The sequence below is a fragment of the Moschus berezovskii genome, chromosome 16, assembly GCF_049115385.1.
Source record: "Moschus berezovskii isolate FMDL1 chromosome 16, NW_MosBer_1.0, whole genome shotgun sequence".
NCBI lineage: Eukaryota > Metazoa > Chordata > Mammalia > Artiodactyla > Moschidae > Moschus > Moschus berezovskii.
This window is the reverse complement of record NC_142475.1, coordinates 1,978,974-2,006,874: the sequence shown is the minus strand read 5'-3', so window position 1 is coordinate 2,006,874 and position 27,901 is coordinate 1,978,974.

The window sequence follows — 27,901 nt, the reverse complement described above, 5'->3', positions numbered from 1 at the left end:
CATCCTGGAATGTGAAGTCAAGTGGGCCTTAGAAAGCATCACTACGAACAAAGCTAGTGGAGGTGATGGAATTCCAGTTAAGCTATTTCAAATCCTGAAAGATGATGCTGTGAAAGTGTTGCACTCATATGCCAACAAATTTGGAAAACTCACCAGTGGCCACAGGACTAGAAAAGGTCAGTTTTCATTCCAATCCCAAAGAAAGGCAATGCCAAAGAATGCTCAAACTACCACACAATTGCACTCATCTCACACACTAGTAAAGTCATGCTCAAAACTCTCCAAGCCAGGCTTCAGCAATATGTGAACCGTGAACTTCCAGATGTTCAAGCAGGTTTTAGAAAAGGCAGAGGCACCAGAGATCAAACTGGCAACATCTGTTGGATCATTGAAAATGCAAGAGTGTTCCAGAAAATCATCTATTTCTACTTCATTGACTATGCCAAAGCCTTTGACTGTGTGGATCACAATAAACTGTGGAACATTCTGAAAGAGATGGGAAAACCAGACCACCTGACCTGCCTCTTGAGAAACCTGTATGCAGGTCAGGAAGCAACAGTCAGAACTGGACATGGAACAACAGACTGCTTCCAAATCAGGGAAGGAGTTTGTCAAGGCTGTATATTGTCACCCTGCTTATTTAGCTTATATGCAGAGTTCATCATGAGGAACGCTGGGCTGGAAGAAGCACAAGCTGGAATCAAGATTGCCGGGAGAAATATCAATAACCTCAGATATGCAGATGACACCACACTTATGGCAGAAAGTGAAGAGGAACTAAAGAGCCTGTTGATGAAAGTGAAAGAGGAGAGTGAAAAAGTTGGCTTAAAGCTCAACATTCAGAAAATTAAGATCATGGCATCTGGTCCCATCACTTCACGGCAAATAGATGGGGAAACAATGGAAACAGAGAGAGACTTTATTTTTTGGGGCCCAAGTCACTGCAGATGGTGACTGCAGCCATGAAATTAAAAGATGCTTGCTCCTTGGAAGAATAATTATGACCAACCTAGACTGCGTATTCAATAGCAGAGACTTTGCATTGTCAACAAATGTTCATCTAGTCAAAGCTATGGTTTTTCTGGTAGTCATGCATGGATGTGAGAATTGGATTATAAAGAAAGCTGAGTGCTGAAGAATTGATGCTTTTGAACTGTGGTGTTGGAGAAGATTCTTGAGAGTCCCTTGGACTGCAAGGAGATCCAACCAGTCCATCCTAAAGGAGATCAGTCCTGAATAGTCATTGGAAGGACTGATGTTGAAGCTGAAACTCCAGTACTTTGGCCACCTGATGTGAAGAGCTGACTCATTGGAAAAGACCCTGATGCTGAGAAAGATTAAAGGTAGGAGGAGAAGGGGATGACTGAGGGTGAGATGGTTGGATGGCATCACCAACTCAATGGACATGAGTTTAAGTAAACTCTGGGAGTTGGTAATGGACAGGGAAGCCTGGCATGCTGTAGTCCATGGGGTCACAAAAGTCGGACACAACTGAGCGACTGAACTGAACTGATATTGCCGTGATGATTAAAGTATTTCAATATCATGCCTCTTCCTGAGGATCTAGTCTTAAATCTTTAATACATCTTGAAAGATCAACTACGCTCAAATAATATGCATTTTCCTACTTTCTCTCCCAACTACTTTAGTCATCCTTACCTTCCGTGGTTAAATCTCTAAGATGTGACGTGACCGCTCTTTCCTTTAGGAGAATTCCCCTCCACGATCTTACCTGTACTCACCTTTCTTCCCCTAGATAACTTACTCACATTCTTCAACTTTGTAATAACTTGAACTAACTTTTTCTCAGATTAGAGCACTGATAATAATTGAAACAATGCTCCAAATACTTAAAATGAGGCAGCAGAATTTAATTTTTTTTCTAGAAACCCCCCAGATTAGGCATGGCACTTTATGAGATTAAATGGTAAATAAAACATCATTCTGACCCCTGGGCAAGGAGGCAAGGAGGGAAGTAAGTGGACTAAACATTGCTAGTGCATTCAATATGCCTTAGAAATAAAATTGCATATAATTACCAAGCAAATCTCGAAATATATATTTACCCTATTTTACCACTGAAGAAGCTAAAGAACAAAGAGTTTACAAAAGATTTCTAACGTCAAACTGGATTCCGACTGAGCACTGTCTAAATCAAGACACGTCCTGTTCCCACTATCCCCATCACAGTAGCTCAACAGCTTACGGCCGCAAATAACTCCAACGCGAAGCATGATGTGATTGGCATGACAGCAAAAGCGAGTACAAGGTGCTGTGCTAGTGAAAGAAGCACCTTACAGTAACTTTATCTGCTTCCGAAAGACAATGTCAGAGGGGCATAAAAGGGGAGTCAGGAGCTCTGCCCAAGGGAAGTGGCATCTACATCATACTTCCTATAGCAGGATTTTGAAATGATTCAAAAAAGACATAGAAATGAATCATAAGCAGCGAAACCAGAAAGGATCATATTTGGGAAAAAAAAGAAAGCTGTAAAAGGTGCTATTTTCACTTGTTAATGGGCTTCATACCATCTTCCCAGTCCTTCTATAGGACATTCCCAGTTGTCACAGATGAGCTGGCAGAGGAGGTTACTCATGATACTTTTAGGAAAGACAGTTACTCAGATTCCGACAACCTGAAAGTGAAAGTGTTAGTCTCTCGGTCGTGTCCCAGCCTCTGTGAGCCCACAGACTGTAGCCTGCGAGGCTCCTCTGTCCGTGGGGTTTCCCAGGCAAGAGTACTGCAGTGGGTTGCCATTTCCTTCTCCAGGGGATCCTCCCAACCCAGGATGGAACCCACATCCCCTGCATTGACAGGTGGATTCTTCACCGCTGAGCCACCAGGAAAGCCCTTACAACCTGAGACAAAACAAATTCCTGAGACGTTCCCTTGGCTAGGTGCGGTTTAGATCATCCGTCCTTCACATCTACTAAGAACAGAAAGCTGCACTTAAATGAAATGGCAGCAATGAATGACAGTGTTTAGATATGACAGCTTAAGATTGTTCCCTAACAGGATAGGCTTCACAGATTGAGGTAGATTGGAAAAAAAGAAAGAAGTTGATGAATAACTTCATTTGTTATTTTGAATTAAAACAGCAAATTCTAAGGCCACGTATCCCTAAACATACAGGCAATTTGGAAATTTTTCAAATTGCAGCACCAATGAATGTTCTTATAAAAAGATTCTAAAAATAACTAGGGAACAACAAATAAATTTTAGAGAAACATGAATACAAAATAGATTATGCTTCCATAAATTTTTTCAGGCATATTCTGGGATAAAAGATTATAAATTCGTAAAATCATAAATAAAAGTCACATTTCTCACTTACTTATTTCAATGATAAATGAAAATTCTACTTGAGAATTTCTTCAGAAAAGTAGCTATACATAATTGCATCAGACAGGCAAATTTAAATCTTTCACATATGGCTAATTTTAACAAATTATTTTCCCATATTCATAAGTTAAATTTAAAAAGGCATGTATTTTAGCTGCTTAAATATGTCTTTATTAAATATTTTATTTCCCTGAGTTAGAGAAAATAACTATGAATAATCCCTGAAATTCAAGTACTCAAAATTAGTAGAAAAAGAGGCACAAGACATGCTTTAGACTCTACAAGTTAGAACAGCTAATAGTAAAGCAGGGTTATGATAAAAATCAGTGCATCTTTGTTAGAATCACATTCCTAGATTTGGCAAACCTTTTATTAAATTGAAACAAAAGTCATTTCTAGTGACTGAAATTTACACATGTAACTTTCTGAGGATTGATGCTTTTAAACTGTGGTGCTGCAGAAGACTCGAGAATCCCTTGGACAGAAGGGCGATCAAGTCAGTCAATCCTAAAGGAAATCAATCCTGAATATTCACTGGAAGGACTGATGCTGAAGATGAAGCTCCAGTTCTTTGGCCACCTGATGCAAAGAGCTATCTCATTGGAAAAGACCCTGATGCTGGGAAAGATTGAGGGCAGGAGGAGGCTTAAAGGGACGACAGAGGATGAGTTGGTTGGATGGCATCACTGATTCCGTGGACATGAGCTTGAGGAACTCCAGGAGATGGGGAAGGACAGGGAGTCCTGGCACGCTACACTCCTAGGGTCAGAAAAAGTCAGACACAACGTAACGACTGAACAACAACCAGTCTTTCTATGAAGGAAGTATGGAATTACTAAGTCAATAATTTCTCATCTCCTTTCTGCCAGGAGCACCTTTGCTGGCTGTTTCTTTTGCAGAGAAGGTCCTTCTCCCAGGTGGCCATGTGCTGGCTTCTCTTCATTATTAGCCAATGGCTCAAGGTGTCCTGGGCTTCCCAGGTAGCTCAGCTGGTAAATAATCTGCCTGCAATGCAATGGTAACCCAGGTTACCATTCCTGGGTCTGGAAGTTCCCCTGGAGAAGGGATAAACTACCCACTCCAGTATTCTTGGGCTTCCCTGGTGGCTCAGACAGTAAAGAATCCGTATGCAATTGGGAGACCTAGGTTTGATCCCTGGGTTGAGAAGTTTCCCTGGAGGAGGACAAGGCAACCCACTCCCGTATTCTTGCCTGGAGAATCCCCATGGACAGAAGAGCCTGGCGGGCTACAGTCCATGGGGTCACAGAGAGTAGGATACGACTGAGTGACTAAGCACAGCACAGCAAGGTTTCCTTCCCTGAAGAAATACCACCCTGTATAGAATATTGCCCCAAGACACACAGACACACACACACACACTCCCCTATTATGTCCTATTGTATTAGAATATTTTATTAAGTCAGGGTTCTCAAAGTGTTGTCCAAGCAACTCTGGGAGACTGCCAATCTTTTTCAGGTAGCCCAAAATACAAAACTATTTTCATAATAAGACTAAGACATTATTTGCCTTTTAAACTCTCATCCTGTCATGAGTATACAAAATATGAAACTTCATTGAAATATCTTCAGATTCCACATTTCTTTTTTTTAATTTTTATTTAATAAATGGTACAAAGCACAATGCCATAAACATTAACAGTTAAAATTCCACATTTCAACTAACCTCTAAGTTATAAACATATTTTTATATTCAGGATATTCTTTCCACATACTCAAAAGCTAAATACTGTAGATATACACATTTTTTGGGCTTCTCTGATATCTCAGTTGATAAAGAATCTTCCCTCAATGCAGGAGACCCAGTTTGATTCCTGGGTTGGGAAGATCCACTGGAGAAGGGGTAGGCTACCGACCCTCGTGGCTCAGCTGGGAAAGAGTCCACCTGCAATGCGGGTGACCTGGGTTCGATCCCTGGGCTGGGAAGATCCCCTGGAGAAGGGAAAGGCTACTCACTCCAGTATTCTGGCCTGGAGAATTCCAGGGACTGTATAGTCCACGGGGTCACAAGGAGTCAGACATGACTGAGCGACTTTCACTTTTCACACACATGTATGTAACATATATATTGCATATATCTTAAATGTTACACATACTCAAAAACTAAATACTGCATGCACACAGTATATAGTATTTACATAACATGTAGTATCTATCTTAAATGTTACACACGTATTTAATTCTGTTGTGTGTACAGAGAAACATTTAAGTTTTTTAGAGCATGTAGATAGTATGTTATAACTTTGAATGTATAATGAATTTATGTGAATGAATTCAGATCACAGCAGATTGAATCATATGAAATTACCAATATCAGCCTATGTTTGAAATGAAAAAACTACAATTTACTGTGATTGAACAGTAAAATAAAATTTACATGAAGAAAAAGTTCATGGGAAGAGTTTACCTTTTCAAATAAATGAGGTTATCAATTATAATCAAAGATACCATCCAGGTCTTTTGTTTCCCCCAGTAATTTAACCTTGGACAGGTAGCCCAAACAAACATCTGCCAAAAGACCCTAACAAGAATGTTGAAGGCAAAGCAGCAATCTTTTCCGTCAACAGGGACAGGTGTACCAAGAAGAACGGTCTAGTTAGTTACATCAGCTCAGGAAATCGATTGATCCCTAAGGCAATGACAGAGAGACCTGACCATCTGCAGTCCCCAAGAAGATAAATAAATCAGATTCAGATTTCTGCTGCAACTCTGGATATGATCAGAATGTCCCTTAATTCTTTATCTCATGGAACAATGACAGAAGACACTGTTGCCAGCTGGCACAAACTGCTCCACTTGGCAGTCAGTCACAGGAAGAAAGGTGTCTCCCGCCTCCTAAACGCCTTCAGTCTGCTGCTATTTCACAGAATAAGAAGGTGAAATAAAATAAACAGGGAAGGATAAGTACTAGTTATGTATTAAAGGACATCATATAAATGTTGTTAGGTAAAATGTTCAAGTGTTTCTTTGAAAATCGCACATCCTATAGATAAACAACAAGATCTTACGGAATAGCACAGGGAACTATAGGAACTATATTCAATATCCTGTGATAAACCATAATGGAAAATAATATGAAACAGATATATATATATATATATATATAACTGAATATATATATATAAGCTTTTGAACTGTGGTGTTGGAAACGACTCTTGAGAGTCCCTTAGACTGCAAGGAGATCCAACCAGTCCATTCTAAAGGAGATTAGTCCTGGGTGTTCATTGGAAGGACTGATGCTGAAGCTGAAACTCCAATACTTTGGCCACCTCATGCGACGAGTTGACTCACTGGAAAAGACTCTGATGCTGGGAGGGATTGGGGGCAGGAGAAGGGGACGACAGAGAATGAGGTGCCTGGATGGCATCACTGACTCAATGGAGGTGAGTTTGAGTGAACTCCGGGAGTTGGTGATGGACAGGGAGGCCTGGCGTGCTGTGGTTCATGGGGTCACAAAGAGTCGGACACGACTGAGCGACTGAACTGAACTGAACTGAATACATATATATCACTCTGTGTGTGTGTGTGTATGTGCTTAGTCACTCAGCCGTGTCTGACTCTATGTGACCCCGTGGACTGTAACCCACCAGGTACCTCTATTCATGAGGATTCTTCAGGCAAGAATACTGGAGTGGGTTGCCATGCTCTCCTCCAGGGAATCTTCCAGATCCAGGAATCAAATCAGGGTCTCCTGCATTGCAGGTGGGTTCTTTACCAACTGAGCTGCCAGGGAAGCCCCATACACAGTAAATAAACCATTCTTCAATTTAAAAACAAATAAAATAATATGGCATGTCCTACTTTGGGGTCATTCACCCTTGTGGGTGATGTGGGAAATGCACCATTTGTAACACTCCTCCCCACGGGATGACGTTCACTGGCTGTAGCCACCTGGCCGGTCTCAACTCTCCCCTTTTCCCCTAATTCTGTATTTGAAAGAAGAATTGCACAAAAGTAAAACACAGCTTGCTTCTGACCTTCTTGAAACTGATGTCCCTTCAAGAAATACATCCCCCAATCTCTTCCTCCATTCCGTCGCTTTTAAAGGAGGCTCCTAAAGAGACCAGGGAGAGGCCTGGCCCAGTCCAGCCCCGTAGCTAAGGCTGCTATTTCTTGGATTCAATATTGCCCATAAACACAGACCTTTTATAAAATAAAGGTGATATTCTGTCCCCCATGTGTTGACCTTTTCATCACATTTCTTAGTTACTTCAAGAACTCGGTAGAGAACTATTATTAAAGACTCTCAAGTGCATCACTGGCAAAATGAACTTCAACCAAAAATAAATACACATTTTCCAATCAGTTTTTAAAAACTGTCATCTCTCACATCTCTACAGATTTGGAATTAAAGAGCTTGCTGGCCACAACCTTGCAGTTCAGTCCAATAAACCTGGGGAAAAAAAGAAAATAACCCTTGATTTCGAGATGTTATGACTTGTTTCCTTCTTTTCTTTTTAATGGATAAACTCTGGACATAAATTCTTCCACTTGAAGCGAAAACAAAGAAACAAAGCAAAAAAGATCACAGAGCTACCTGTCTTTTAACACCAGGTGAATGCTGATGGATTAATACAAGATTAGTAAAATTGGAGTCTACACTGGCTGGAACCACCAAGCTACAACGAGATGACAAAGCATAGCCAGTAAAATCTGTGGTTTTATAATAAGAACACACAACTTCCCTTTACTTCATTTTGCTATTGTGAGAATACAGTTATGAAGAGTAACTTCGTTCCAATTAAATAGTACTCTATTTTTACATAAGATAGATGATCATAATAGTCAGTTTAAGGGAAGTGCCGCTGGAAAAATTACAAGGCAATGCAAGCCTAAACAGCTGCATCTGTTGGACGGGGACTTTGCAGCTGCACAGAGCCCAGGATAAATGACAAGCAATTCTTCTCACTCACTTTGCTATTACTTCTAAATCTTCAGACTCATATTTCATCTTTCAGCATCATATTATTTTTCCTATTGAGCTGCTGAAGGAAAAAAAAAGATAATTTCACTAAAGATGGTAAAATGAAGTGGACAGCCTCTTTGTCACAGATATAAATGAGAGGAAAAAGTCATTTGATTTTATTCCCTGGTTAAAGAAATATTTTCCAGGCTTTTACCTGGGTCAGCATGTAACCTCTGCAAGGGATAATAACAGAACTAGAGTTCCATAACCGATAAATGAATTGAGAGGTCATATTAACACTGTCAAAGTAGTAATGTCATATTATAAAAATAGTATCTCTCTGTCTAGAGCTCAGTTTTCGAAAAATTAAGCAGTAAAATCAACTAAAGTCAAGTGCACCGGCCTACAAATCAGGAGACAACCACACCACTGAAACACGACTCCTGCAGCTCAAGCTCCATCATCTGTAAGATAAAGCTGTGAGAATTACTGAAGTTTAAGGCTTCTTTTATCGGTAAGATTTTCGGTGTCTGTTATACATGTTTATTGTGAGAGAAACAGATGGGTAACAGACACTTCTACTGAGGGAAATGTAAAAGAAAACCAAGAGACAGTACTATTGATAGCTAAGCATTTTATAAAGGAAGGAAATTTGGTTATTCTCCTTTTCATTCTGAGCTACTTCAAGTAACTGTACTAATGGTTCCTGATTCTAAAACTTTCACTTTTATCACCTTTATTTAAATATGTGAATTAAAGAAAATACATTTTAATCACACTTTTCTTATTACATGAGTGCTACATGTTCATTGTTTCAAATACAAAGACTTATGAAAGAAAAATGAAAATTCTCTGTAATCTTATCACCCAGGCATAACCACTGTTAATATTTTCTATATGGGTGTATGGATGTGAAATTTGAACTAACTTTCCAGTTACTGGCCTTTTGAGTGTGACTGAAGAACTCTCAGAATGGGTGCCCATTCAGAACTGTCCAGCTATTTATTGTCAGTGGTCAAATTGAAACAGGCACCAGAGAATTAAGAAATTACTTCCAAACAAGTAACTACCAAGGCCCCAGAATCCATACCGTGGAAACTTGTACAGTTAAAGAAGTAGAAAATAAACTGAGGAGAATGGACTAAGAAATTGAGCATCACGATGAAGAAAACCCCACTTATTCATTACCCTGCTAAATGGCATGCCTGCTTAATTGGGATAACCAGCAAGACAGAAACTTAGTTCGGTGCATTCAAATGACTCCTAATAACAGTTAACTGGCTTGCCATGTCACTCAAACGGAACAGCCGGTGTTACCGCTCAGCCTTATTTCCAGGGGTCAGTTCTATGATATTTACTCACATAAATATCTACGGGGCCCTGATTTTATGGTTTCCTCACGCTACACTGCAGAGATTACTAAGAAAGTTTCATCAGGGTTTTTGTTTCCTTCATAGCACCTTTATCAAATTATGGCATATTTGACACTGAAAATATTAACGTCAGTGTAGTAGACTGAGGTTAATGATGCACTTAGAGCTCCACTAAAGAATGCATTCTTAAAGAGAGCACCTTTAATTTATAAAGTGCCTACTTTTCAGCCTTTCAATTATGCATCTGACGTCACATTTCGCTGTCACAGCAGAATTTCCTTGAAAAGGATGACAGGAAAACACAAAATGTCAACCTCAAATGAGTTTAGTTTAAATTAACCAATTAAATTTTAACTGCCAGAAAACAAATTCCCTACTAAACATGCTTATTTAGACAAATAAACCATTAAGAGAAAAGTTGTAGTGGGGATAAATGCTGTAGCAATTTCATTCAATTCAATTCTAACAAGCTGATCTAAAAAAAAAATTATTTCAGTACCATGATATGAAAAGTCCTTTGTATTTTTATGATTGAAGTACAAAATATATGAAGGCCCACTGCCAGCTAATACCACTGAAATACTTTTTAATCTTTTAACATACCACAAACATACCACCTTCCTTCTTGGCGAGAAGGTGAATTAATGCAGACTGTTAGGTCTCTCTATTAAACCCAACCCTAGTGAAGTGAGAGAAACAAGGAAATCTAGGGACCTGAGAAAATAAAATGTTAAGAATTTTTTGGATATATATGTCATTTTCTTGGAGGGAAATGGCATTAAGAGTGGATAGAATGACCAAAGGAGAACTTCTAACCATGTTCTTTCCCATTTTGCACAGGGCTGAGCATTGCTCCATGCGCAGCCATGCCCACACAACAGGGTAACTGACATGAGGACCGCTGTCATAGGGTGGGGCTTTCAGAAGCAGAAGCCGAGACAGAGTGTGAGGGACAGCACATTCATTAGAGGCCACTTCAGGTCAGCTCAGTTCAGGTCAGCTCAGTCCAATCGCTCAGCCGTGTCCGACTCTCTGCGACCCCATGGACCGCAGCACGCCAGGCCTCCCTGTCCATCACCAACTCCCGGAGTTCACTCAAACTCATGTCCATCGAGTCAGTGATTCCATCCAGCCATCTCATCCTCTGTCGTCCCCTTCTCCTCCTGCCCCTCAATCTTTCCTAGCATCAGGGTTTTCTCCAGTGGGTCAGCTCTTCGCTCCAGGTGAACAAAGTATTGGACTTTCAGTTTCAACATCAGTCCTTCCAATGGATACTTAGGGCTGATTTCCTTTAGGATCAATTGGTTGGATCTCCTTGCAGTCCAAGGGACTCTCAAGAGTCTTCTCCAACACCACAGTTCAAAAGCATCAATTCTTTGGTGCTCAGCTCTCTTTATAGTCCAACTCTCACACCCATACATGACTACCCGAAAAACCATAGCTTTGACTAGACAAGACCTTTGTTGGCAAACTAATGTCTCTGCTTTTAATAAGCTGTCTAGGTTGGTCATAGCTTTTCTTCCAAGGAGTAAGCGTCTTTTAATTTCATGGCTGCAGTCACCATCTGCTGTGATTTTGGAGCCCAAGAAAATTAAGTCTCTCGCTGTTTCCATTGTTTCCCATCTATTTGCTGTGAAGTGATGGGACCAGATGCCACGATCTTCGTTTTTAGAGGCCAACACCTGTGAAAAGAAGGACGCTAAAGCAGACTTGGATAAAGAAGTAAATCAAACAGTGATGCAGACTTGACACATCCTTGGTCTGAAAGTAGAGCTAGGGGAGCAAGACTGCTATCATGAATGACCTGATCTTATTGGCATTGATTCCCCTGCCAGGCTCCGTCACTCAATATGGATTTCTCCGGGAAAGACATGAGCTTGCTGAGACAGCCCCCTCTTCTGATGAAGGCCATGAAGGAACTATCAGGTGGAGGTTCACCACACCCTCATAACTGGGCAAGCAGTCCTTCCTTGAAGTGGAATCTGGAGTTAGGTGTTTGTCTACCACAGTGGACTAGTGGCCAGCAAGTAAGAGGCGTGACTAACAGGGCACACAGACCGTCGTGTGCATTCATTCATTTCACTCTTATTCTTTATACTCTCAGGATTCAATTATCAGAGTTCATTACCATATGAAAAGGAAACTAGTTTCACTAATGGATAGAGGAGCAAATAGTATACATAAAATATTAGTAAATAAAATGCATATATTTTATATAAAACTATATTGAAGGGGTTTTTGTAGGCATATGAAATGTTTTATTTAGACCATTTCTGAGAATTTGGCTTTAAAAGTTTTACATGCGGCATTCAAGCTTATCTGAATGAATACAGTCTAGTCTTTGAGAGATCGTGTATCATCGAGGTCTGTAGAATTTTCATTATCATTTGCAACAAGGGCTTCTCTATTGTTGTAAGCCCAGAAGCCATTTAGATCAATTAGAATAATGATGACTCTGTTTACGCGTATGCTGCTGCTGCTGCTGCTAAGTCACTTCAGTCGCGTCCGACTCTGTGTGACCCAATAGATGGAAGCCCACCAGGTTCCCCCGTCCCTGGGATTCTCCAGGCAAGAACACTGGAGTGGGTTGCCATTTCCTTCGCCAATGTGTGAAAGTGAAAAGTGAAAGTGAAGTTGCTCAGTCGTGTCCGACCCTTAGCGACCCCACGGACTGCAGGCTACCAGGCTCCTCCGTCCATGGGATTTTCTAGGCAAGAGTACTGGAGTGGGTTGCCATTGCCTTCTCCGGTTTATGCGTATACAGTATATCAAATACACACACACACACACTTGTATTTCACTGGTATATGAAGTTCAAGTGTTGGAACTAAACGACTGGTACATCAGGACCATGTGACTTTGCCAGCATTTCTCGCATATGCTATCTAGTCTTCCCAGTGATGAGAAATCCATGCGACAATCATGTTTATCATGGAGTGAGTCCTCAAAAAAATAAGTAAGGTTTAAGAACAGTAAGCAAACGAACTGAAACCTAAAGGAGGATAACTCTAGTAGAGTTTTGGCAACAGCAGAATTACTGATTATAGTGGCTTTGAATATCTGCAACATGTAGTTATTTGCAGTTTTGTTGTGCATATGATTTGAAAAAACATGCATGGCAAGCAGGCAAGCGAGATAAGCTGATTGCCAAAAACCACTACCCAATGAGGCTGAAGTAGCTGTTGTAGTATTTAGAATTTATTTATTCATATAGAAAATCCTTCAAAAACTCATTTGTTTATGTGAAATGTAAAATGACTTATAAATGAAACCCCACAGTGGGAGTGGATATGGAAGTTAAAAAGTTTCAGATAAAAACAAAAAGAGCAATTATCCTAAGCTATAAAATAGTAGTCATGAGGGCAAGTTACATGTCATTTTGGTGTTCACACACTGAGGTTATTGAGACGCCCTCAAGATGCATTCCTTTTTGTCAAATTTAGTCCATTACTGGTCTCCTTGACAAGGGAGGTCATGGGTTTGGGGGCACAGATTTTTTAGAATAATTTCTTCAACCAATCACCAGCCGTCCAACTTTGTTCAACTTACCTATCTTTCCTCAGTTTCAACTTTCTTATGTGCAAAATAGTTAAGTAATATATATGTTTGGAATTGAAGATTATAATTTTATAAATTACAAAATACCTCACTTATTCCTATCTACACTACCTTCTCCTGCTTCCCAATTATTTTCAAAATTTTATTTTTCACTTGGAGAAGACTCTTGAGAGTCCCTTGGACAGCAAGGAGATCCAACCAGTCCATCCTAAAGGAGATCAGTCCTGAATACTCATTGGAAGGACTGATGCTGAAGCTGAAGCTCATACTTTGGGCACCTGATGTAAAGAACTGACTCATTTGAAAAGACCCTGATGCTGGGAAAGACTGAAGGCAGGAGGAGAAGGGGACGACAGAGGATGAGATGGCTGGATGGCACCACTGACTCAATGGACATGAGTGTGAGCGAGCTCTGGGAGATGGTGAAGGACAGGGAAGCCTGGTGCACTGCAGTCCGTGTGGTCACAAAGAATTGGACACAACAGAGTTACTGAACAGCAGCAAACTCTTTACTTGATTATACTACAATCATAAATTTATTTATTGTAATGAGACATTTAAAAACATGTCCAGGCTTATAGAACAGCTTTTACTCTATTTATTTATCTATGTGATTATTCTAATATCTTCATGGATAATTAACTAATTCTGGATAAACTTTTTCAAGGTCTTTCATTATTACCACTTAATGGAAAAAGAGGAATAGAAAGATAAAAGTCTTCTAGAAAATCAGTAGTATAGAAGAAAAAATATCTAAAATCAGGATCTAAATATAATAAAGCTATAATTATATCAAAAGTCAAAGAAATTAAGGTTTCTTTGTGACATATTATTAAGAAAATGAATATTTTAATAACTTCATTAGATTCATGAAATTCATGATGCTGCACATCCTGTTATAATTTTAGATTAAACTAGCATGAAATACTTTCTTGTAATAATTTGAAAGTCACTTCCACGTGTAAGACAGGCCCAAAGACAGAACACTGAATCCAGCTTTATCAATACAGGATGAAACACAATACAATTTTCTTTTTTCATTAAGGATTAGTTTGAAATGCTGATGACTAATGCCAAATATAATAAAAATTATCAGCATATCACTTTACTTTTGAATAAGCTGTCACCTGGAGTGATTTCAAAATAAATAGCCAATGGACCCCCAGTACTAAAATAATGAGATAGCAATCCAACTTTCTAGGCAAACATATAATGCCATTTTCCAATAACAGAAGAGAGCTAAACAGCAGTGGAATTAGATTTCCCTAGCAATATATGTCACTCAAATCTATTATTTATTTTGTGCCTTTCCCAGCACATAGAGGGATAGTTAAGATTAGAGTCCACTGTATAATTTAAAATTCATAAAGTTTCTTGAGCTTTGCAGATGATGGGGCTATATAAATATTAAATAGCAATAATCATGATAATGATGAAATTATTATTCTAATCTTCATTTTGCACATGCTCTAAGTAATTCTCAGCCACTTTATCACTTGGTTATGTTCACATACACACAGCCAGGGAGGTTCTAGGGCTATGGAATTCCCTTTGAAATCTATGGGAGTTCTATAATCAGTTCAGCTCAGCAGGGTGCTGGGGAGTGGGGTGGGGAAGAAAGAAAAATTGTACTATAACACTGAATAAAATCAAAGCAAATAACAAAAACAGTTCAACAGTTTCAAAGATTAAAAAATGAAATGACTGCTATTTTGCATTAAAGAAATAAAATTCTAGGTATTATCTTATAGGGAAAATAAGGACAAAAAGAATAGATTTTTAAAAAATACCTATGTACTTGTATGAGAAATGAAAACTTTCCATTCTTTTAAATATAACCCGAATATGTTCATTTACGCTCCTTGCAAGTTCCTAAAGCTTATTTTGGATGTGAAAATATCTTTCCTGTATCATATTTTAAAATCCTCTTTGTGTCTGCTAAAATTGGTTCTGGTAATAGTTCTGAAAAGGTAATAGATTGTATTTAAAAAGACAGCCTTCTGCATTACTGAGAACTACATTAGCACCTGTGGCCAAGAGAATCATAAAAATGAATGCCTTCAGAAAAGATGTGATAAAGTGGATTTCCTTATAATTAGAATAGTGGAAACTACAAACATGTTCATGCTTAATATTGAAAATATGATGCAAAATTCAAGGAAAGGGATCTTTTTGAATTGCTATTTATACGGCTTAAAAGCTGTCTCTTCCCTAAATGTATCCTCAAACCCATACTTAGCTCCGAGATGGAAACCATATTTATAGAAACAATCTTCTTGAGATTCTTTAAGATAAGAGGGCACTAACCAACACCTACAAATTTATACTTTACTCAGCCAGCCAGTAACCATGGAAACAGATTGACCATTTACACAGAGCCAGCCCTTGTGAATTCAACACTGCCTCTCTGTCTTGAAAACTGCTAACAATGTAATCTGATTACTTTGTGTAAGAATGTATTATCATTCAAACAACCAACCAATCAAGAATGTATATTAAAAAGTTCTTCTTACATTATTGTATAAAAAGGCTCAAGGCACGTCTAAAGGTAAAGTTTAACAAAGTCTTTTCCACAGAATCTTCTTTAACCAGACTGAGATAGAGATGTTGCATCAATAAGCCTCTTGATTATGTGCCGTCTGCCTGTGTTGTTACCTGCACCTCATTCTTTCGCGCACCCTTAAAGCTGCAAACTCCGTCATGCATGTGTCCTTTACATATCACTTCCCATCACTCTCAACCTCCCTGTAAATGTGTTCGAGCAATGACTATTGGTAACTCTTTGACAAATGAAATGTCTTTGATGTGACAATTGCCTATTTTAGTTAATATTATTATTATAAGTAATCAAGTATTCCATTTGAGGTTTTGGCATATCTTACAGCTTAAAATGAAATCTCACTTATAGTATTAATACTGAATCTCCCAACAGCTCTGACAGAAAGATATCCTTAAACAGAGAATTTTGCAGCTTAAACAGAGAGAATTCAAACAGTTCCAAGACAATTCAAGCATCTATTGTTGTTCACGACCCCATGGGCTGCAGCATGCCTGGCTTCCTTTCCCCCACCATCTCCTGGAGTTTGCCCAAGTTCCTGTCCACTGAGTTGGTGATGCCATCCAACCATCTCATTCTCTGTTGTCCCCTTCTCCTTCTGCCTTCAGTCTTCCCCAGCATCAGGGTCTTTTCCAGTGAGTCAGCTCTACACATCAGGTGGCCAAATTATTGAAGCTTCAGCTTGAGCATCATCCCTTCCAATGAGTATTCACAGTTGATTTCCTTGAAGAATGGTTGGTTTAATCTCTTTGCTGTCCAGGGGACTCTCAAGAGTCTTCTCCAGCACCACAGTTCGAAATCATCAACTCTTCTTCCAAAATCAATTCTTTGTCACTCTGCCTTTGTTACTGTCCAGCTCTCACAGCGGTACGTGACTACTGGAAAGACCATAGCTTAGCTTTGACTATAGGGACTTTTGTCAGCTAAGTGATGTCTTTCCTTTTAATACACTAAGTTTATCATAGCTTTCTTGCCAAGAAACATCTTTCCCAAGGTAAAAGTAAATTAATTTTAAAAAATAAAATAAAGTTTTTTAATGATTGAGTCAAGATTTAAACACTAATCTTTTGACCTTAAATCTGTCCTTCTTTCTATACCTTTAATTGTTCAAATCCAAGTTAATATCGTGAGACAACTAAACTTTTCTGATTTACCATATTTGCCAAAATATCAAAGTTTTCTGTACATTTAGCTCTCATCATACTTCATTTATTCTTCTTGTATGGTCTGTGGTGATTATAAGATGTTTTACTGTGGATTGGGCTATGTAATCAAATATCAAAGATTAAAAGAATATAGCAAATAGTATTATCAAATGCAATTCTCTCTTTGTTGTTACCAATCTCATATATATATATCCTCTATACTTTCTGCCTGTGATAATGAAGCTATAATTGACATATTGGAAAAGTTACTTCCTTAATATTTCTACAAAACTATAAATTGAGTGTTTTTATTTTCACTATTTAAAAATTTTCAAAACAGAAAGATAAATAAGATAAAATAATATACTTGCTTCAGCTTTTATTGAAGAATAAAAATTTTAAATTAAATTGTATCTTATTCATATTTTGTTGTTTATAATGAAGAATTAATTCAGTATAAAGTATAGCCTAAGGCATTTAAACAAATACAGTAAAAAAAAAAAATCCCTTTAGTATTCCCCCACTATTACTATAAATTCCTATACACTGTCAATCAAAATTCTTTATTACCCTGGCATATGGCTTATAAATTTTATTTCATTTTATGTTTCTCATCTGTTTCCATGTAACTCATGAAAGGTAGAGACCATAAGTTATTTAGTATAGATAAACGATCATAGCACACATCATGGCATTTGACATTCAATAGAGCCTATTGTACAAAGTGAGGAAGTCAGAAAGAGAAACATTGTATACTAATGCATATATATGGAATCTAGAAAGATGGCTCAGGTTAATTTATTTGCAGGGCAGCAATAAGAAACAGACGTAGAGAATAGACTTACGGACACGGAAGAGGGGAGAAGAGGGTGGGATGTATGGAGAGAGTAACATGGAAACCTACATTACCATGTGTAAGTAGACAGGCAACGGGAATTTGCTGCATGGCTCAGGAAACTCAAACAGAGACTCTGGATCAACCTGGAGGGGTGGGATGGGGCGGGAGGTGGGAGGGAGGTTCAACAGGGAGGGGGTGTATGTGTACCTATGGCTGATTCATGCTAGTGTTTGACAGAAAACAGCAAAATTCTGTAAAGTAACTACCCTTCAATTAAAAAATAAATTAATTAAAAATTTTAAAAATCTTACGAATGACTTAGTAATATGTTGTAGGTGTTAATTAAAGCCAAAAGATACCCATGAGGTTGAGATTACTTTGAAGTCTGTAATAGATTATCCATAAATATGTATTTAATGTATTTAGCCTATAAATATATATATATGCATATATATGTTTGATATGAGGAAAGATATCTCCCTTGGTACTGTTTAAATAAATAAACTTTTATTGGAATAGTATTTTTCAGCCTTTTTTATAAAGCTGAAAGTTGAGAAGCAAAGAATTTTAGAAGCGTTAAGGTATATCATTACAAGTTAATTACAGCTCTGATTTATATTAAGCCAGAAGTAAACTGATCCCACATGTGAAGTGTGTCACTTTGAAAACACTAAGAGTATATTAAAAGAAAGGGAAACTACACTAAATAGTTCATGCTGCTCTACAAAATCTCATTTTTCACAGTGGAAAAATTTATTTCTTCCAAGAGAATGGCTTACTTGTCAAGGCTCACTATATTATCAGGTGTATTTAGATTGGACCCAGGCCTAGAAATATGGTCTAAGAACTTAAGTTTATAGAAACTGCACCTTCCATATCCAGGCTCCTTTACAGAGAGACCCTTAAAAACAAAAACTACTGTTATCGCCTATGATGTAAAACCGAAATAGATGTTGAAAATATATTAAATCATTTGAAGCATTTTCATCATTTAAAAAGAAAATAAGACACTTTTGTGATTTTTTTTAATGTTTTAACAGCATATTAGCTATTACTGGATAACAAATTTTCACATAGCACTTTAGAATCCATTTATTATTTCTCTGTTATATAGGTCAGAAGTTTGTGTGAACTTCACTGCATTCACTACCTAAGGTTTCACGAGCCTGAATTCAAGGTGTGGACTGAGCTGGCTCTTATCTGGAAGCTCAGGGAAGAATTCACTTCCAGGCTCATTCAGGCTGTTGGTAGAATCTAGTTCGTGTGGCTGTAGGACTGAGGTTCTTTTTCCTGAGTATCATCCAGGAGAGCCTCAAGGTTTTAAAGGGCACAATTTGCTCCTCTATCTTCAAAGCCAGCAATGGAGAACTGATTCCTTCTCTGTGCTTTGATTCTATCTTACGTTCAGGTAGAAAACTTCTCTGCTTTTAAAAGGACTTTTCACCTGACTAAATTGCACCTGGTAAGAAAACTTCCCTTTTGCCATAGACATAACGTAATCAAAGAAGTAACAACATAGGGTGAAGTCATGGAAGCCATTTTAAAATTCTGCTTACCTCAAATAGGCATTAAAACCTTAGCAGGTAAAAGAGAAAGCAGTTTTTAAAATGTTTTTAAAGAATAATAGGTTTAGTTTAAAATAAAAGCCCAATGACAGCAAAAATCTATTAATAACAATTTTAATTATGTGCAAAATTTCAGCATACAACAATATATACACAACATATAAATGATAATGGTTTTATAGTAAAGGTTTTGAGGATATTAATCTACATAACTGGTAACCTAAGTATATCATCTAAATTTTACTTCACAATATGACAAAAAAATAGCATGGATTAAACAGAAAATTAAAAATTGTTTCACCATATAAATTTTAAACATTATTTGAAAAGTGTCCCATAATCATGTTGATAAATTATATTGAGGTATATTTTATATGTAAGAAAATCTAAAAGAAAAAAGCAACTTGAAAAAAATAAAATTTAAATAGATTATATGCTGACTTCCTATAAAAGGTGTCACCTCATATAAAAGATGTCAGTCATTTTTTGTCCATTTTCCTCTTAGTACTAAAAACAATCAACAAAATTAAAAAATAAATGAAAAGAAAACTACCTTTAACTGTGCAACAGACACTATCTGCAATTAACATAGTGTGATTATCTACAAAATGGAATAGAGTATGGTCCACAAAGGAAAACAACGGTTACCATGTGTGCCAGCCAAGATGTTTGACAAGATGCTTATTCTCATGTACAATAATTTGTTCTCGTTTTAGTCACCAAGTTGTGTTCAGCTCCTTTGCAACACCATGGACTGTAGCCCACCAGTCTCCTCTGACAACGGATTTCCCAGGCAAGAGTACTGGAGTGGTTTGCCATTTCCTTCTTCAGGGGATCTTCCTGACCCAGGATCGAACCTGCAGCCCTGCATTGGCAGATGGATTCTTTACCACTGAGCCACCTGGGAAGCCCAATGTTACCTAATTTAAATGTAATAATTTTCATAATTTAATAAATTATACAATTTAAATAGAATAATTTTTGTAATCCTTAAAACCTCCAGTACCACTCTTGTTCTTAAAGCCATGTGACAAAAAAACATTAACAGGCCAATTGCAAATTCAGGAAAGATTCCTACTGTTTTCTCAGGGAAACTGGGAAAAAGGTGATTAAAGTCAAATGTGCTATCCTCATCATTTTCTGTGACTGCCTCAAGTCAGAAGAAGGAACAAGAACTTGAAGAATTAACAGAGAGAAGCCACAGACGCCATCTGGCTATTGACCAACGTCAGTGCAGCAGATAAACAAGCACAAAAGCAGTGACGCAGAGTGCTCATGGCTGTTCTGTACAGTCAAGGGAAGTGTCTGCTCCAGACACTCTACCTCTAAATTTTCATGTTTTTTGTTTACTTGCGTCATTCAAATCTCTGCTGATACACATGTTCACAGTTGCATTTCCTGACCAATTGATCAGCCAGTCCCCTTAACTGATTTTTTCAGATAGCATTACTTAATCCTAAAATCATATTTGCTACCTTTTCTACTAGACTGTATGCCCCAATAGTGGAAGAAGGAATTTTTCCTATATTTTTTACTGCTTTATCCCTAACCTTTAGAATAATGTCTATTGTATGCCAGGCATTCAATCTATATTTAATAAGTCAATGAATGGATGACAAATTAAAACTTATTCTTTAAATGTGTACTTGAAAGAGAAGCATCATGGGGACAGGTTTTTTTCTGAGGAAGAACCAGGGAGGGAAGGAGAGAGAGGGTGAATCTGGGAGCCAGACGGGAGGGGCGGCGGCAGCGACAGTGAGCGAGACGGGGACAGAGACAGAAAAGACCGCGTCGGCCAAAACGCCCCCAGGGTCTCTCTGCGCCATCCTGCAGAGAAACCCACATTTCTTGGCCACCCCAACATGTCCTCACAAGTGGTGGTTTGGCCTTTTTAATTTTTTATAAAAGGGATCTAAAGCAGACCATACATTTATTTTATAAAAAATCTGAGTTTAAAAATGATAAAATATTGACAGTTGTTTATTCTAAATGGTAGCTACAGAAGTATTTGTAGTATTATGCTCTATGCTATTTGGAAGTTATAATAAATTCAAACGTTAAACATTTACAAGTGTATAATTTAACTCAAAAATAACAAAAATTTATTTGCTTACAGGTTACCTCAGAGATTAATGAACACACCCATATACATGAATAACAATAACAATAGTAAGTAGACAATACAGAAGTGAGGCATTCTTAAAAAACAATAATGCAACCAAAAGTGACAGTAACAAGAATAGGTATTACATAAGATGTAATGCATTACAATGTATAATATTATATTCATTATGCTTAACAAGAACACATTATAACTGGGAACAACAAATTGGAGGACTCACATGCCTCCAAATTTCAAAATTTACTGAACATCTGCAGAAACTAAGACAGTGAGACACTGGCATAAAATACCCATTTAGATCACTGGAATAAAACTAAGAGCCCAGAAATAACATTTTTACACTTAGTGTCCCTGGAGAATGATTTTTTTCAACAAATGGCACTCAGACAACTGGGTCAGTTCAGTTCAGTTCAGTCGCTCAGTCATGTCCAACTCTCCGCGACCCCATGAATCACAGCACGCCAGGCCTCCCTGTCCATCACCAACTCCCGGAGTTCACTCAAACTCATGTCCACAGAGTCGGTGATGCCATCCAGCCATCTCATTCTCGGTCGTCCCCGTCTCCTCCCGCCCCCAACCTTTCCCAGCATCAGAGTCTTTTCCAGTGAGTCAACTCGTCGCATGAGGTGGCCAAAGTACTGCAGTTTCAACTTTAGCATCAGTCCTTCCAATGAACACCCAGGATTGATCTCCTTTAGGATGGACTGGTTGGATCTCCTTGCAGTCCAAGGGACTCTCAAAGGTCTTCTCCAACACCACAGTTCAAAAGCATCAATTCTTCGGCGCTCAGCTTTCTTCACAGTCCAACTCTCACATCCATACATGACCACAGAAAAAACCATAGCCTTGACTATACGGACCTTGGTTGGCAAAGTAATGTCTCTGCTTTTTAATATGCTATCTAGGCTGGTCATAACTTTCCTTGACAACTGGGTATCCACACTTAAAAGAATGAGTTTAGACCTCTACTTCATATCATATACAACGATTAACTTAAAATGGAGCACAGAACTAAATGCAAGAGCTAAATTAGAATAATTTTGGAAGACAACGTTCAAGTAAATCTTTGTGACCCTGGATTAGACAAAGAATTTTGGATATGACTCTTAACACTAAGATCACAACAAATATAATGGATAAAGAGAATTTCATTGAAATACAAACTTTTGGGCTTTAAAAGTTAGCACTAATAGGGTAAAAAGTCCATACAGTAAGAGACTATCATGCAAATCATATATATGATAGGGAATTTATACTTACAATGTATAAATAACTCATAATCCAGTAATAAAATGGCAATCCAATGTAAAAACGGGCAAATGATAGAACAAACATTTTCTCCAAAGACACACAAATGGCCAATAGCCACGTGAAAAGATGTCACTTCATTAGTCACTTAGAAAATGGAAATCAAATCAGAATTAAATAGCCTTGCATCCCACCTACCGTCTCTCATTAGACAGACAATGATGAGCACTCACACAGATGTGAAGGGACAGGAAGCCGCATATGCTGCTGGTGCGGCTGCTTTGTAACGCAATGGGGAAGTCCTTAAAATATTAAACATGCACGCTTAACAAGATGTTGCCGTAGTGTCCAGCAATTCCAGTCTTAAGTATTAAGCCAAAAAGAAATGAGACCCTTTCATACAAAATCTTATACATGAATGTGCTCAGAATCCTTCAAAACAGGGGGGAAATAAAAAGCAACATAGTTGGTAAGGCTTATCAGTGAGTCAATAAAAACGTGATTTGTTAACCCAATGGTCTATTAGCTGGTGATGAAAAGGAATCAAGCGATGGCGGATGAACGTCAGCATTCTAAGTGAGGGGAGCCCTGCAGAAAAGACCACGGATTGCGTGATTCCATTCGCACGGAACAGACGATGCTAGAAAGACAGAAGTTAGAGTCGTTGTTGCCTAACAGCGAGAGAAATGGCGGGAAACAATGGAAAGTAACTGCGAGGGGTATATGCCCTTTCTTTCCTGGACGACAAAAATGTTCTAAAATTAGATTGATTGGTGATTGTTGCATAACCCTGTGGATGAAGATACTAAAAAAGCGTTGAATGGTGTACTTTAAATAGGGAAATTTAAATGTGTTAACTGTACAGTGCATGAAGCTGTTGAAAAACATTGGGTGGCCAGAAAGTTGGTTCGGGTTTTTCCTCCCAAACAAACTTTTTGGCCAACCCAACATGAGACTCGACTCATCTATTTATTGAAAGGAAAAAGGGATATCAAACTGAATAAAGACGAAACATCCGTTTTTATAACATTTAAAAGCTGCATTTAAAATAGTTCAGTAATGTTGCAAGTAACATTAGGTCCCCACTCAATGCGTGCAAATCTTAACTTTATGCAACGTCTACTCCAAGCTTGTTTTGTTCTGCTTTTGTGCCTGGAACTGTGTGTGTCCTCCCACAGCCTGTTTCTCTGCCTCTATCATTTACCTTTCGAGGTAACTTCTCTCCAGAGAAAATCTCCTGCAAGGTAACAATGCAATAGTGTTCATAGCCACACTGTCCATGAAAGAAAAAAAGCTATAAACAATATACATTCCCATCAATCTGTTCCATCAACTGAGGTATATTCTTGCAACTCCATATGTTGTGGAAATTAAAAATGAATGAACTACAGGATTTTCATCATCTTAAAAATATATTATTAAATGAAAAGAAAAACCAAGTTAGGATTTTATTTATGAAATGTGCAAAATCCTGCCAATATAATATGTTATATATATATATATATATATATATATATATATGAAAATCTATAGAACAAAGTACTAAAAGCAAGTTAAGGCATAATAAACAATAAATCCATATGTTTTTTTTTGCTATGCAAGGCTTAAATTTTATTCAATGTATCTATTGGCTCCTTTATGAATCATGCTTTTTTGTTTTCTCTTCTTGAAACTATCTTTTCACCCACAAGATTGTAAACTTAGTAGTTAATATTTTCTTCTGAAAGGTTTTAAAGATTTTCTCTTTTGTAATAAGGCTCTTAATCTAGCTAGAATTGATCTCTGTGCATGGTGCAGTTTGAATCTGAATGCATCTTCTCTATGAGGTGAGTCATTTGTGCCAGGTCATTTACTGTATTCTTTCTCTACTGATGTGCAAGCCCCATTTGTCATGTATCAGGCTCCAGATGTTCACAGACTGTTCTAAAGATCTTTATTTGATTACATTGATCTATTTCTACCTCCAGCCTAACACTACTCTGTCTTTATTTTCCTAGATTTATAGTAAGATTATGGGCTTCCCTGGTGGCTCAGCTGGTAAAGAATCTGCCTACAATGCGGGAGACCTGGATTCAATTCCTGGGTTGGGACGATCCCCTGGAGAAGGGCAAGGCTACCCACTCCAGTATTCTGGCCTGGAGAATTCCATGGACTGTAGAGTCCATGGGGTCACAAAGAGTCAGGCACGACTGAGTGACTTTCACTGTTCACTTTCATAGTAAGATTATACATGAGGAAATTTCCTCCAGTTTCTTAAAAAATGTCTTGGCTCTTCTTGACCTTAGATCTTATGTTTAAATGTTAAGATTAGCTTGTTAAAGTTTTGTGAATCTTGTAACCATTAAAATGACATCTCTCATTTATTCAGATTTTCTTCTCTATCTTTAAATACTCTTCTATAATTTTCTCTATATACACAATGTCATCTTTTGTTAAGTTTATTCATACCTTACTTGGGAATATGTAAAGTCATTATCAAACTGCAAGTAAATAATGATTACTCAAAAACTGTTAACTGCCATAAGTAAAGTGCATCTGTTATATTCTGCTAGTTTTTTATAATTGCCTAAGATGGACAGGGAGGCCTGGCGTGCTGTGATTCATGGGGTCGCGGAGAGTCGGACACGACTGAGCGACTGAACTGAACTGAACTGAACTGAAGATGCTTTTGAGTTTTGCTTGTGGATTTTGTGTGTAAGACTACTTGTTTCACTTTCTTTTATTCACAATGATCTTTATGTGAATTTTCTTGGATTTGCTACCAGTTTTAATGTATATTTATCCCTTTATGAATGCAATCTTCAGTTTCTAGTTTCCTAAGGTAGAGGAGCCTGGCGCAGTGCAGCCCATGGGGCTGCAAAGTGTCACACATGACTTAGCGACTGAACAACAACAGGATATGTAAACCTTGAATGAATGTTAAATCGTTCAAATCTACTCTTTTATACCTTTTATTGTGAGTTTCCCTGTTGCTCTCTCCACTCCTCGCCCTCCCCTCCCCTCTCCCCCCGTCCACAAGCCTGTTCCCTGTCTGTTTCTCCACTGCTGCCTGCAAATAAATTCATCAGTACTATCTTTCTAGATTCCACATATGTGCATTAGTATAGGATATTTACCTTTCTCTTTCTGACTCACTTCACTCTGTAAAATAGGTTCTGGGTTCATCCACCTCATTAGAACTGACTCAGACGCACGCCTCTTTACGGCTGAGCAACATTCCGCTGCGCGCATGGACCACAGCTTCTTTATCCATTCATCCGTTGGTGGGCATCTAAGTTGCTTCTGTGTTCTAGATGGGAGGGGTGTTCAAGCGGGAGAGGACGTATGTACACCTATGGTTGATCCATGCTGATATTTGACAGAAACAACGAAATTCTGTAAAGCAATTATCCTTCATTTAAAAAATAAATGTTTTAAAACAGCATATTAGTAGGATTCCATTTCTAGCTGGGTTTCCCAGGATGCAGATTCTGAGATGAAAATTTGCATGTAGCAAGCTGATCAGTCCTAAAATCATTATCTATGAAAGGAAGGGGAAAGAAGCAGGATTGGAAGAGAGAGAAGTTAGGCTGTAGTACAAGCACAAGAATGGCAGCAGCTAACACTGCCAGAAGCTGCAAAGCTAAGATGGAAGGCTGCATCACGCTTTCCTAAATTAGTGCTTGGGAGCCACGTTTTTACACTCTCGTGGACCAGTCATTTGTTGAAAATTATTCAGGAAAAAAAGGACTTGATCATGGTCAAGGTGACTCTCTTCAGCCAATCATTTTGGAAAATGACCAGTAAGTGAGGCCCAACTGATTGTAGCATTCCTGGGCACTAGGAAAATAGTCCTAAAATCCAGAAGGAGTATTTAGTGGTACATCTCAGCATCAGTTAAATATATACATCAATAATAAATGTTGTGGCATTGAACTTCCTCACATTACTGGGATAAACTATATTTGATCATAAACTGATTTCTGTATACATATTCATTAATTTAGTTTGCAAACATTTCACCCTGTTGATTGCAGCCAAAAATAGAGAGACTCTCTACAGTCCGTGAAAACAAAACCTACAGCCGACTGTGGCACAGACCATGAGCTCCTTATTGCAAAATTCTAGGCTTAAAATGAAGAAACAGGGAAAACCACTAGGCCATTCAGGTATGACCTAAATCAAATCCCTTATAATTATATGGGATTTGGAGGTGATGAATGGATTCAAGCGATTAGGTCTTGTAGAGTGCCTGAAGAACTATGGACAAAGTTTTATAACATTGTTTAGGAGGCAGTGACCAAAACCATCCCAAGGAAAAAGAAATGGAAGAAGGAAAAGTGGTTAACTGAGGAGAGTTTACAAATAGCTGAGGAAAGAAGAGACGTGAAAGGCAAGGCAGAAAAGCAAAGACTGAGTGCAGAACTCCAGAGAACAGCAGCAGAGATAAGAAGGCCTTCTTAGATAAACATGTAAAGAAATAGAGAATAATAACAGAACGGGAAAGACCAGAGATCTCTTAAGAAAACTGGAGACATCAAGGGAATATATCATGCCAGGGTAGACTCAATAAAGGACAGAAATGCTAAGGAAGCAGAAGAGATTGAGAAGGTGGCAAGAATACACAGAATACTCTACAACAAAGGGCTTGTGGCCCAAACTACTCGGAGTCGTCACTCACCTAGAGCCAGACATCCTGCAGTGAGAAGTCAAGTGGGCCTTAGGAAGCTACGACAAACAAAGATAGTGGAGGTGACGGAATTCTAGCTGAGCTACTTAAAGTCCTAAAAAGTGATGCTGTTAAAGTGCAACACTCAATATGTCAACAAATTTGAAAAACTCAGCAGTGGCCACAGGACCGGAAAAGGTCAGTTTTCATTCCAATCCCAGAGAAGGGCAATGCCAAAGAATGCTCAAACTACCATTCACTTGTGCTCATTTCACACACTAGCAAGGCTATGTTCAAAATCCTTCAAGATAGGCTTCAACAGTATGTGAACTGAGAATTTCCAGATGTACAAGTTGGATTTAGAAAGGGCAGAAGAACCAGAGATCAAATTGCCAGCATTGATTGGATCATGGAGAAAGCAAAGGAGTTCCAGAAATACCTCTACTTCTGCCTTACTGACTATGCTAAAGCCTTTGACTCTTTGAATCACAAAAAATCATTGAAAGGATGGAGTACCAGACCACCGTATCTGTCTCCTGAGAAACCTGTGTGGGGATCAAGAAGCAACAGTTAGAAATGGAC